This window comes from Herpailurus yagouaroundi, unplaced genomic scaffold (genome assembly GCF_014898765.1).
Source record: "Herpailurus yagouaroundi ecotype Mexico unplaced genomic scaffold, PumYag 189, whole genome shotgun sequence".
Lineage (NCBI taxonomy): Eukaryota > Metazoa > Chordata > Mammalia > Carnivora > Felidae > Herpailurus > Herpailurus yagouaroundi.
This window is the reverse complement of record NW_024412420.1, coordinates 75,988-90,451: the sequence shown is the minus strand read 5'-3', so window position 1 is coordinate 90,451 and position 14,464 is coordinate 75,988. Positions and strand designations below refer to the sequence as shown.

The window sequence follows — 14,464 nt, the reverse complement described above, 5'->3', positions numbered from 1 at the left end:
GCAGACTTCTTTTCTCTTGCTGCTTTTACAAAGTTTTCATTGTGTCTATATTTTGCAAATTGTACTAAATATACCATGATGTTTGCCTGCTTTTGTGATTTTGGTGGCACTACTTTTTGCCTCTTGGATTTGGATGTCTCAGATTAGAGAAACCTTCATTTATAATTTCTTTCTCATGAAATTGTAAATGACATTTTTTTATTTCTGCTACATCATAATGAATACATAAAATGCAACAGATACCTGTATATTAGTTGTGAATTTTACAACTTTACTGAATTAATTTTCAGTTGTAATATGTTTAGGGGGATTCAATAAGGTTTGCATATAAAATGTCATGACCTAATTCCTAAACACCCACACGGTTCCAAAACTCAATCAGGAGGAAATAGAAAGCTTGAACAGACCCATAACCAGTGAATTAATGGAATCAGTCTTCAAAAATCTCCCAACAAATAAGAGTCCAAGACCAGATGGCTTCCCAGGGGACTTCTACCAGACGTTTAAAGCAGAGATAATACTTATCCTCCTCAAGCTATTCCAAGAAATAGAAAGGGAAGGAAAACTTCCAGACACATTCTATGAAGCCAGTATGACTTTGATTCCTAAACCAGACAGAGACCCAGTAAAAAAAAGAGAACTACAGGCAAATATCCCTGATGAATATGGATGCAAAAATTCTCAATAAGATACTAGCAAATCGAATTCAACAGCATATAAAAAGAATTATTCACCATGATCAAGTGGGATTCATTCCTGGGATACAGGGCTGGTTCAACATTCGCAAATCAATCAACGTGATACATCACATTAATAAAAGAAAAGATAAGAACCAAATGATCCTGTCAATCAATGCAGAAAAGGCATTTGACAAAATTCAGCAAAGTTTCTTAATAAAAACCCTTGAGAAAGTCGGGATAGAAGGAACATACTTAAACATCATAAAAGCCATTTATGAAAAGCCCACAGCTAACATCATCCTCAATGGGGAATAACTGAGAGCTTTTTCTCTGAGATCAGGAACACGACAGGGATGTCCACTCTCACCGCTGTTGTTTAACATAGTGTTGGAAGTGCTAGCATCAGCAATCAGACAACAAAAGGAAATCAAAGGCATCAAAATTGGCAAAGATGAAGTTAAGCTTTCACTTTTTGCAGACGACATGATATTATGCATGGAAAATCTGATAGACTCCAACAGAAGTCTGCTAGAACTTATACATGAATTCAGCAAAGTTGCAGGATACAAAATCAATGTACAGAAATCAGTTGCATTCTTAAACACTAATAATGAAGCAACAGAAAGACAAAGAAATTGATCCCATTCACAATTGCACCAAGAAGCATAAAATACCTAGGAATGAGTCTAACCAAAGATGTAAAAGATCTGTATGCTGAAAACTATAGAAAGCTTATGAAGGAAATTGAAGAAGATATAAAGAAAAGGAAAATCATTCCGTGCTCATGGATTGGAAGAATAAATATTTTCAAAATGTCAATACTACCCAAAGCTATCTACACATTCAATGCAATCCCAATCAAAATTGCACCAGCATTCTTCTCGAAACTAGAACAAGCAATCCTAACATTCATATGGAACCACAAAAGGCCCCGAATAGCCAAAGTCATTTTGAAGAAGACCAAAGCAGGAGGCATCACAATCCCAGACTTTAGCCTCTACTACAAAGCTGTCATCATCAAGACAGCATGGTATTGGCACAAAAACAGACACATAGACCAATGGAATAGAATAGATACCCCAGAACTAGACCCACAAATGTATGGCCAACTAATCTTTGACAAAGCAGGAAAGAACATCCAATGGAAAAAAGACAATCTCTTTAACAAATGGTGCTGGGAGAACTGGACAGCAACATGCAGAAGGTTGAAACTAGACCACTTTCTCACACCATTCACAAAAATAAACTCAAAATGGATAAAGGACCTGAATGTGAGACAGGAAACCGTCAAAACCTTAGAGGAGAAAGCAGGAAAAGACCTCTCTGACCTCAGTCATAGCAATTTCTTACTTGACACATCCCCAAAGGCAAGGGAATTAAAAGCAAAAATGAACTACCAGACGTTATGAAGAGAAAAAGCTTCTGCACAGCAAAGGAAACAACCAACAAAACTAAAAGGCAACCAACAGAATGGGAAAAGATGTTTGAAAATGACATAGCGGACAAAGGGCTAGTATCCAAAATCTATAAAGAGCTCACCAAACTCCACACACAAAAAACAAATAATCCAGTGAAGAAATGGGCAGAAAACATGAATAGACACTTCTCTAAAGAAGACATCCAGATGGCCAACAGGCACATGAAAAATGCTCAACGTCGCTCCTCATCAGGGAAATACAAATCAAAACCACACTCAGATATCACCTCATGCCAGTCCGAGTGGCCAAAATGAACAAATCAGGAGACTATAGATGCTGGAGAGGATGTGGAGAAACGGAACCCTCTTGCACTGTTGGTGGCAATGCAAACGGGTGCAGCCACTCTGGAAAACAGTGTGGAGGTTCCTCAGAAAATGAAAAATAGACCTACCTTATGACCCAGCAATAGCACTGCTAGGAATTTACCCAAATGATACAGGAGTACTGATGCATAGGGGCACTTGTACCCCAATGTTTATAGCAGCACTCTCAACAATAGCCAAATTATGGAAAAAAACTAATTTTCCATCAACTGATGAATGGATAAAGAAATTGTGGTTTATATACACAATGGAGTACTACATGGCAATAAGAAAGAACGAAATATGGCCCTTTGTAGCAACATGGATGGAACTGGAGATTGTTATGCTAAGTGAAATAAGCCATACAGAGAAAGACAGATACCATATGTTTTCACTCTTATGTGGATGCTGAGAAACCTAACAGAAACCCATGGGGGAGGGGAAGGAAAAAAAAAAAAAGAGGTTAGAGTGGGAGAGAGCCAAAGCATAAGAGACTGTTAAAAACTGAGAACAAACTGAGGGTTGATGGGGGGTGGGAGGGAGGGGAGGGTTGGGGATGGGTATTGAGGAGGGCACCTTTTGGGATGAGCACTGGGTGTTGTATGGAAACCAATTTGACAATAAACATCATATATTGAAAAAAATAAAAATAAATAAATAAAATGTCATGTCCTTTGCCAATTGTAAGTTTCATTCTCCTTTACCAATTTGAAATACTTGTCTATCTTTGTCTTCTGTTATTGCTGTCTTTACCACGTTCAGTATTATCTTGAACAAAAGTGGTGAAACTGGGTATTTGTGTTTCTCTCCTGATCTTACAGGAAAGGTTTTCACTTTTTCACTATTGAATATGATTTTAGCATGTTTTCCCCATATTTGAACCTTTAAGGTTGAGATATGTTCTTTCAAAAACCTCTTTCTGAGCCTTATTATAATGAATGAATGTTTTAGTTTGTCAAATGCTTTCTGTGCACCTACAGGGAGGATCCTATGGTTTTTACCCTTCATCGTTTTGATGGCATTTGTCAAGTAGTTTTAATTGTGAATTTTCAACCACCCATGCATCACTACAAAAAAATGACAGTGGAGGATGGATAATGATTTCTAAAATTTAATATTGAATATTGTTTGGTAAAATTTGTTGAGGAATTTCTGCATCTATATTCATCAGTCATTGGCCTGTAGTTTTTGTTATTTTGTGTTTTAGTGTCTTTGTCTGGTTTTAGATATCTGCGTAGTACTGGCCTTTATAATCGATTTGAAAGTTTTTTTTTATCTTCTATTTTGTTTTGGTTACTTTGAGAATAGTTGTTAATGCGTCTTTAAATAGTTGATAGAATTCACCTGTGAAGACATTAGATTGTGGATTTGATTTGATTTGTGGGCGTGTGTTTTGGTAACTGATTCAATTTCATTATAATAGCATGTTCAAACTGCCTATTTCCAGGAATTTATCTGTTCCTTCTGATTTGTTGAGTTGTTACCATGTAATGTCTTTCTATATTATTTTATAATTCTTATCATTTCTGTGTTTCTTCTGTTAGTTTACTTTATTTCTGATTTTATATATTTGAGTCTTCTCAAATAAATGTTTTGAGACTGGCTGTAGTTTTTCATTTATGATTGTTTTTTCAAATAACAACCTCTTGATTTAAATTATATTATTTTATTTTAGTGTTTTAGAAGTGTTAAATAACAGAAGCTGAGTCTGTTATTTATGGCCTGGTACCTGCTTAGGTAGCAAGGGTTGTAGATGGAGACCACTCTTCATTGTCATGGTGAAATAAATCTTACATTTTTTTTAAATTTTTTTTTCAACGTTTATTTATTTTTGGGACAGAGAGAGACAGAGCACGAACGGGGGAGGGGCAGAGAGAGAGGGAGACACAGAATCGGAAACAGGCTCCAGGCTCTGAGCCATCAGCCCAGAGCCTGACGCGGGGCTCGAACTCACGGACCGCGAGATCGTGACCTGGCTGAAGTCGGCCGCTTAACCGACTGCGCCACCCAGGCGCCCCAGTATTTTTCCATATCATTTTATTGAATATACTTTACCATATCTTTTTAGGACATGGCTTGTGATATATGTCGTATATCTTTAAATGATTCAAATATACACTTCTTAAATAATTACACCTTTATGTTAGTGGCCAACATGCTAATATTTTAGTGAGACTCGACTGTGATCCCCCATATTTGTATATAATTGTGCCTTTAAGCAAATATCATCCTAGTCCTTAGGGTGAGAGCAGACCTCAAGTGTTCTGTGGGTACAGATATATGTTTGTAGCAACTATTAGTTTTTTGTTTGTTTCTTTGTTTATGATATTGAAGATAAATTTTCTTTAGATAATAAAAGGTAATAAAATTTTGGAAAAATAGTCACAGACATTTAATCAAATGCACAATCACTTCATAAAAAACACATATATCAGGTGATTAACAGCAATGTTTTACTTCAGCAAAGACATTCTGAGTTTCAGTCAAGAACACTTACTCTCAAAATTTCTTCATTGAAGACAAAACGTAGCACTCTTTCCTTTCAAGAGAAGAATAAATATAAGTACTACCGCTAAATATTTCAAGCCTTGGATCACATTAATTGGGTAAAATAATTATGACTGCATACAGGGCAAATAACATGAGAAAATAATTGCAAAACTGTTCATTGACATCTTACAAAGATTTTGATATTGGAAATGTTCTGATGAGGCATGAATATAAGCATTTTTATGGGACCGTATTTGAAATTGTTTATTTATTTTGAGGGGGTAGGATCTGCAGAGAGAGAGGTAGAGAGAAAATAGTAGCTTCTGAGCTGTCAGTGCAGAGGTTGACACAGGGATCAATTTTATGACAATGAGATCATGAATTGAGCTGAAGTCAATAGTCAAACCCTTAACTGATTCAGATACCCAGGCTCCCCTATTGAAGAATTTTTAATGGAATGAGAGTATATCCTTTTATTAAATAAAATTCCCAGAATAGATATCCATTTAAGCATTTTGACACAAATTTGTGGATGTCATAAATTGGAAAATTGTGTGTTGTCTTCTTGTCCTCTTGAAAATTTAGAGCTGGCATTCAGCAATTTCTTACTGATATAAAAAGAGATTATAGAAGGAATCATTGTGAATGAAAAAAAAGTAATGATCCATGTTCATGTTGAATAAATTTAGTTAATATGATTTGTAATAAAATAATATTTCTATCCCCTGGGATGCCTATATCCAAATCCTCATATCCCTGATATAAATACATTAGGTTGTGTGACAATGAGAATTAATGTCATAGATAGAAGGATTAGTAAGTATGCGATTTTAAGTTGAGATTATGCTGAGTTATCAGAATAAGCCAAATGTAATCACAATGGTATCTAAATGTGGAAGTACGAAGAGAAATTGTGAAAGTTTCATGGTATGTGAAGGAAAACTCACCTGGGCATTACTTTTTTGCAATTATTTGTTTGGTAATTCTTTCCCTGTTAGTATAAAATGTATATCACTTCAACTATACAAACACCTATGCACACTTTATATAGATATTGGCATTCTTAATGCTAGATATGAGACAGTATAAGGCAGAACAGGAAAGCAAAACTTTCTAAAAAAGAGTATAGGGAACGGTACATTATCCTGGCATGAAGAGTATAGGGAATGTGTACATTATCCTTGCATGAATATCTATATGATATCTCTCTCTCCTTCCCATATTTCCTTCTCTCTTTCTCACTATTTAGATAATACATATATTATAGATGACAGATACATAGATAGATAGATACTAGATAGATATGAATGTGTATAATATATGCCTACACTTAGAATTGGTACACAAAAACTTTTGATACGGTATTTCTAAGACTTTCATGACATAGGTTTAATGATTAATTGGGTGAAATAAAAATTGTGTTGTGTTGATGGTTTTGATCACAAAGTGAATGGCATTGATGATGTAAGGTCTAATTCTTTTTTTTTTTTAATTTTTTTTTCAACGTTTATTTATTTTTGGGACAGAGAGAGACAGAGCATGAACGGGGGAGGGGCAGAGAGGGAGACACAGAATCGGAAACAGGCTCCAGACTCTGAGCCATCAGCCCAGAGCCTGACGCGGGGCTCGAACTCACGGACTGCGAGATCGTGACCTGGCTGAAGTCGGACGCTTAACCGACTGCGCCACCCAGGCGCCCCAAGGTCTAATTCTTTAAGATACAAAAAAGTATATATTTTCTTGGCCACTGTGATGATGACATCTTCCATTTATATGACTATTAAGATAGGACGATTTTTACAAGTTGGTATTGTAACTTTTGTCACCACCTTCTTCCTTCTCTTCCATATCTTCACACTCCTTCTGGATTACAGGCCAAACTCTTCTGACATGATCATCTGTCTCTTGGCCCTTGTCCACATAATGAAACTCTTCACTGAACTGTTTCTGTTGTCTACAGACCTGTTTGACGTTCTGAACTTCCTGAATGATTTCAAAAGTAAGGCTTTATTCTTCATGATCACAGTGTCACGAAGAATCTCCGTGAGCAACACCTGCCTCCTTACCATCCTCCAGGCCATCATCATCAGTCCCAGCACCTTCTGGTTGGCCAGGTTTAAACATAAGTGCACAAAGTACATCTTCTGTGCTTTTATCATCTTATGGTTTCTTAGTTTGTCTCTAAATAGTAACTGCCTCTTGTGTACTGCTGTTCCTTCTAATGTGACCCAGAGCAATCTACAGCATGTCAGTAAATACTGCTCATTTTCTCACATAAACGCCATCATCAGGAAAGAGTTTTTCACTTTTTTTTTTTTTTTTTTTTATCCAGAGATGTTTCCTTTATAGGAGTCATGCTGCTCTCAAGTGCATACATGGTCATTCTCTTGTCCAGGCCTCAGAGGCAGTGTCAGAACCTTCACAACACCAGCCTGTCTTCAAGAGTCTCCTCAGAGACAAGGGCTACCAAGACCAACCTGTTGTTGGTGACTTGCTATGTCATTTACTGGGTGGATGTCATCATCTCCTCCTCAAGTCTGTTATGGACATATGACCCTGTCATCCTGGATTTCCAGAAGCTTGTGCCCAATGTATATGCCGCTGTCAGTGCATTGATAATAACAGGTTCTGATAAAAAAAAAAAGTAAAAAATGTGTTTCAAAAGTGTTGGAAAATTATAATCAAGTTATAACTGCTTATTCATGAAATAGTTATTGAAAAATGATTATTTGTATTTTATTCAAATGATAGAGTATTTATTTATATAACATTTAAAATTTGGTTTTAATTTAAATGTAATTTAAAAGTATATTTTACTTTTTCTAAATATTTTTGAAACCTGTGATGGCAAGGACAGTCCAGTTGCTAGTTTAGTAGCAAGAAAGATTCGATATTCCCATGTGTTTACAAGTTCCTTTATCTTTCACTTTATTTCTCAAACTCCCTTAAGGAAAATTTTCTCTTTATACAGGAAAATTGTACCCTAAGCACTACTATTATACTTTAGTGCAATGTTAGTGTTCCCTATTGATAATGCAGTATTCTTAAATTCAATTACACTTCTTACTTCAAGACATTTAGCTACACAAGTAATTTTAATTGAGCAACAGTTTCTCTCTGCACTTTCTACTTATTTCTCTGTGTTTTCTGAGTTCTGGCTTCTGTCAAGGTGGCACAGATTGTACTCTCACCTCTGTAGTTTTTTCTATTTTATTTCTCTCATTTTATTACACGGCATTTCTGTTTTGTAACATCATGTCTAGGTTTAAAATTAGAAATTTATTTATTTTTACTTTTTAACTTAATTTAATTTTTGAGTGACAGAGAACATGGGGTGGGGTGGGGCGGGCAGAGAGTAGGGAGAGAGCATCCCAAGCAGGGTCCATATTGTCAACGCAGATCATCATGCAGGGCTTGAACCCTTGAATTGTGAGATTCTGATCTGAGTTGAAATCAAGAGTCAGACACTTAACCAACTGAGCCATCCAGGCGCCCCTGAAATTAGAACTGTATTAATCATCATTTCTTTAATTTTACTTGATTATTTTGTATACTCTAGTGAAACTATTAAATGTTTGTTAATTCTTCCCATTCTGATCTTCATTTATCTGTTGTGACAATTGTATTCTCTCTTTTTTTTAATTTTTTTTTTTTTTACTGTTTATTTATTATTGAGAGCGAAGGAGAGAGAGTGAGCACAAGCAGGGGAGGGGCAAGAGAGAAAAAGAGACAGAGACAGAGAATCTGAAGCAGGCTTCACACTGTCAGCACAAAGCCTGATGTGGGGCTCAAACCTATGAGCCCAAGATCATGACCTGAGCTGAAGTTAGATGTTCAACCAACTGAGCCACCCAGGCACCCCAATAATTGTATTCTCTATAAATGAGCTTACTTTAATGTCCTTGGCTGCAATATTTTTGCTCAATATTCTAGTTTATTATTTTTCAAGTCACCTCAGACTAATGTAATATTTAACAAAAATATTGTGTACTAAATTGTGTCATTTTATTTTTCAAGATGTAATTATATTAGGTTCCTTTTTAATATATTTGACTATTGTATAGTTTCATACTCTTTCCACATTACTTTGATTTCCTATTTTTCCTGCCTTTACTTAACTATTTTAAACATACTGCCAATATCTTTATCGTGCGACATGTAATTTCTTCTCCCTTTTACTCAATACCTTATTCAATGGTGTCTTTCACCCTTTCTAATTCCCTTATAAAATTTGGGACATATCAAAGTGGGTATCCAGTCACTTTGTTTCCTTTTTGTACCAATCATCCTGAGGGCAAGTTAGAGTACCAGACAGGTTTGAACTCCTTGTGGTCAGCCAGGATCTGGATGAAGAGTTGTCTTTTTATTTTGATTAATACTTTTGACATATAGATGACTTAGTCTATAGACAGACACATGAAAAGATGCTCAACATCACTGATAACCAAGGGAATATGAACAAAACCAAAAGAATTCCCATGTCCCAGTAGTCAGAATGACTAAAATCAACAACACAAGAAACATCATATGTTGGTGAGGATATGAAGGATGAGGAACCGTTTTGCCCTATTGGTGGGAATAGAAATTGGTGTAGCACATTTGAAAATAGTACAGAGGTCTCTCAAAAAGTAAATATATAAAACTGCCCTATACCCAGCAATTGAACTACTGGGTATTTACCCAAAGGGTAAACAAATGCTGATACAAAGGGGTGCATGTACCTCAATATTTATAAGTACCCCAATGTTAATAACACAGTCATCTACAAATACCTGAATTATGAAATCAGCCAAGATATCCACTGATTATAAACATACACACACACAAAAAATACCCCCCCCACACACACTGGAATATTACTCAGACATAAGATCAACAAAATCTTGCCATTTGTAAGCCATAGATGGAGCAAGAGTTTATTATGCTTAGCAAAATAACTCATAGAAAGGCATATACCACATGATTTCACTCATATGGGGAATTTAAGAAACAAACCAAATGAACAAAGAAAGAAAAAGAGGGGAACCAAGAAACAGATTCTTACCTACAAGAGAACTCACAGATAGTTATCAGAGGGGAGGTGGGGAGGATGGGTTAAATGGATGATGGGGATCAAGGAGTGCACTTGTCATTAGCTGTAGGTTATATATGTAGTTGTGAAATCATCATACTTAAACCTGAAATTATAGTACACTGTAAGTTAATTAACTGGAATTAAAATAAAATATTAAAATAAGTTACATGGTGATTAATGAAACAATTTTAGCTGTAGTGGACAATTTCTGCCACAAGCACAGAATGCTGTTAAGGTAACTTCCCTTTAATGTCACTGAAGTATGTAACAGAATTCACTTTGCAGTGAACTGTCAAAAAAGGTCCTTGCTATATGCTTTGAAACAGTTATGGGTTTTAAAAAGATATGTATCAATGACCAATCTTGCTATTGATCAATTAATAAAGCAATATATTTTAATTCTACTAGTAAAACATCAACACATACAATAACACTAGTAACACACCAACACATACATGACACATAAACATGAAAAAGAAAACACAAAACCATAAAAAAGCAAATAAATTTACCATGTTATAAAATGGAGTGTTCCTTGAATAAAGCCTAACACTAACTTAGATAGGTTTTGTAGGATTTCATGTCTACCCACCATAGACAGACACATTATAGAACTGTCATGATTCTGTTATGTTTTGATGACCATCAGAAAGGGGTTCTTCTGTGTCTTCTGTGCCACCAGTGGTTCCTTATGTATCTGGTCAACATCAAATTCCCTACTTAGAGCATGTCAGACTCAACTGAAATATAAATACAAAATGCCTAGTACCCACCAGCGTTCTGAAGCCAATTGTTCACAATGGACCATTGGTAACGTTACGATACTCAACAATGTGGCTATTTCATTTCAATTTGCAACCATTCAAATAAAAGGGATTTTTATTTTCAAAACACTTCAAAATTTTGTCATAAGGATTCCAATGCCTACATATCCATATAATTCAAATAACAGTTTCATGTAAAAGAGATGTCAGTTTCTTTGCATATAATCCTATGTTGTTGTCAATGCTAAGCACCCATGGATCGTCATTTAAGTAAACGATGATGAGGTTTTCCACCCAGGTCACCTGATTTATTAGTACAACCCTTCCCTTATTTAAACCTAGCCCAGGAAATCATGGTTTATTTGTTTTTGCTTATTTGTTTGTGTTTGTTTTGTTTCATTTTCTTAAATGTAAGCCAAACATATTTAGCAAATATGTTATAATGATATTTCTGTTTCCAAAACAGACTGAAGAATAGATGTTATAAATTCAATCTATTTTGATTTTAATCCAGCTTTCTTTGATTTTGAATCCTATTAATACTGTTTCTCAACAGTCTTGCCAACACTTGTTATTTCTTGTCTTTTGTGGTGAAAGCCGTTGTGACAGGTGGGAGGTGATAGCTCTTTGTGGGGCAGATTGTTATTTTCCTGATAATTAGTGTTTCAGCACTTTCCATGTTTTCATTGGATGGATTATTGTTTTGCTATTGAGTTGTGTAAGTTGTTTTATGTTTATATTTTATATACTAGTCCCTTTTTCAGATTATGATTTGAAAGTATTTTCTCTTTCAATAGGTTTCTTTTCATTTTAATTGGTTTATTTTGGTGTGCAGAACTTTGTAGTTAGATGTAGTATCACTTGATTATTTTTACATATATTTCCTTTACTTTTGGTGTCAAATCCTGACCCCCCAAAAAATTCATCACAAAGACTGATGTCAAGATGCTTTTCACCTATGTTTTATTGTGGCAGTTTTATGGTTTCAAGTCTTATGTTTCACTCCTTAACACATATTAAAGTGACTTTTGCATGTGGTTGAAGAAAGGGTCACAGGTTAATTTTTTTCATGTGCCTGTTTGTTCTTCCAGCACCATTTATTGAAGAGACTGTCCTTTCCTCATCGTCTGTCCTTGGCTCCTTTATTGTAAATTCATTAACTATATGTACATGGGTTCATTTCTATTCTCTCCATTCTCTTCCATTGATCCATGTCCATGGACTTATTTTTATGCCAGTACCATGATGTTTTGTGTACTATCTCTTTGTAATTGGAGATTATTTTTTATTATTTTGATATGAGTTATTTTATGAGTAGAAAATGGATTTTAGTAAGTGGCACAGATGCAGGTTGTCTCCTTAGCGATACCCATGCCAGCTCACAAATGGGAGTCAGGCTCAGAGAAGGAGAGTCATTCCTCTGTGCAGATAAAGTAACTTCTAACTGCAGCCACTTTCCCCACATCTTAAATCCTGGTCATGTGAGTATTATGCTGTGTATAAAAACACAATTGAACATGAATATAGCTTACAATGGTTGTGTGATTCAGGATGTGTGGCCAATAGTGTTTTTCTAGTAAGTGTACATTCAAAAGTTTGAGATAACTGAATTAAAGCACAGAGGAATCTGTTGTCTGGAATGATGATGGGGCACATTTGGGGTGTGTTAAGTCACAAAGAAAAGGGGTGGAAGAGATTTAAAGCAGCATCTAGCTGTTAGGTGAGGTGGCTGTTAGTCATGATTGTTTGAAAAGACTGGCCCTGTTGATGTCTTGGCAAATGGTGACCACCAGGGCCCTAATGCATAAAACTCTTTAGTATCTACGTGTTGTCCTGAGATAAGGCCAAAAAGTTGACTGTGGTCTTCCAGTCTCTGTATGTTCCCCTCTCTCTTCCAGATGCATTCTCTTTTCCTCTAGCCAAAGACTTTTTCTCTTTGGTCTTCCAAGTACCCTTCCCCAACCATGTATCACTTCCTCTGTGGACCCGTCCCTGTTGCACTTTATAGCATGTACCAGTAAATCATGCTCCATGAAGTCAAAGACCAGCTGTGCTCCTCTTGCCCCTCTTGTGACTATATTGCTAATACAGTGGTAGGAGATAGCAAGTGCTTGATGACTGTATGCAAAACAAGGAAGGAGTCAGTGGTGTGGCAGGTCCTGTCTCTGGTGCTAGCAATAAAGACAAAATCATCCCTGTCTTCAAGGAGCTCCTGAAAGTGCAGTAGAAGAAACAAGTAGCTGGCAGGCAGTTGCCATGCTGTGGTCTCCGTGCTCTGGCAGAAGAAAACCCAGGGCACTCTGAGAACACACGTGGACCTGGTTGACAAAGACACCTTCCCAGAAAAGAGGAAACTCAAAAGGACGTTTGGATACAACCAGGGGAAAGGGAAGGGAGCGGTGTTACCTATAGGCTCCCTCTGCTGGTGGGTAATCACCCACCCTGTCTTCTCTCAAGATTCAGCTGCATGGCCACATTCTCATTTCCTGTCTCTCTCCCTGTGTCTGTTTGGGCCTCTATTCTACTCCCTCCAGTGTGTCATGGCAGATGCTTGCCAGCTTTTCATTTACATTAGGATACTGCCCATTGAGGCCTCTGGTTTTGTCCTTGTAGTCGCTTGGCAAATGCCTGTTGGTGGGATAACTTTCTTGTGATCATGTATTCTTATTGTGGGATGGAACCTTGTAGACCATCTCCTTATTGTATGGATGGACAAACTGAAGCTAGGAGGAAAAATTACTTGCTAAAATAAAAACCCTTGGTTGGTGCAAATGAAGACGAGCACTTAGGTTTCCTGACTGTTGAGGCAAAGACTCCATCCTAGGCATGCTTCCATTTTTTCTCCATGTCTTCTTTTTCTTTTCTTTTTCTTTTTAAATTCAGGTTAGTTAAGGTACAGTATATTCTTGGTTTTGCAACTAGAAGCTAGTGATTCATCTCTTATATATGACACCCAATGCTCATCCTGTAATGTGCCCTTCTTAATGCCCATCACCCATTTTAACTCCTCCAACCACTTCCTCCCCTTCCAGCAACCCTCAGTTTGTTCTATGTATTTAAGATCTCTTATGGTTTCCTCCATCTCTGTTTTTGTTATTTTTCCTTCTTTTCCCCTTGTTCATCTGTTGTGTTTCTTAAATTCCACATATGATTGAAATCATATGACATATGTCTTTCTCTGACTAATTTCACTTAGCATAATACACTCTAGTTCCATACATGTCATTGAAAATGGCAAGACTTCATTCTTTTTTATGGCTGAGTAGTATTCCATTGTATACACACTACATCTTCATTTAAAATTTTTTTTAATGTTTATTTATTTTTCAGAGAGACAGAGACAGAATGCGAGTGCGGGGGGGGAGGGCAGACAAAGAGGGAGACACAGAATCCAAAGCAGGATCCAGGCTGCAAGCTGTCAGCACAGAGCCTGACATGGGGCTCGATCTCACGAGGTGCGAGATCATGATCTGAGCCAAAGTTGGACACTCAACTGACTGAGCCACCCAGGGACCCCTACACTACATCTTCTTTATCCATTCATCAGTTGATGGACATTTGGGCTCTTTCCATAGATTATCTATTATTGATAGTGTTGCTATAAATATTAGAATGTATGTGCTTGAGGACTTACAACTTGAGACTTTAATCTGCTACCATCTGCCCTATACAAACA

At 36.5% G+C, this 14,464-nt stretch overlaps 1 pseudogene; it reads left to right on the top strand.

Annotated features, from left to right (window-relative positions):
• Positions 1–6,723: 6,723 nt before the first annotated feature.
• On the top strand, positions 6,724–7,642 carry LOC121045144 (putative vomeronasal receptor-like protein 4; annotated as a pseudogene).
• Positions 7,643–14,464: the final 6,822 nt, after the last annotated feature.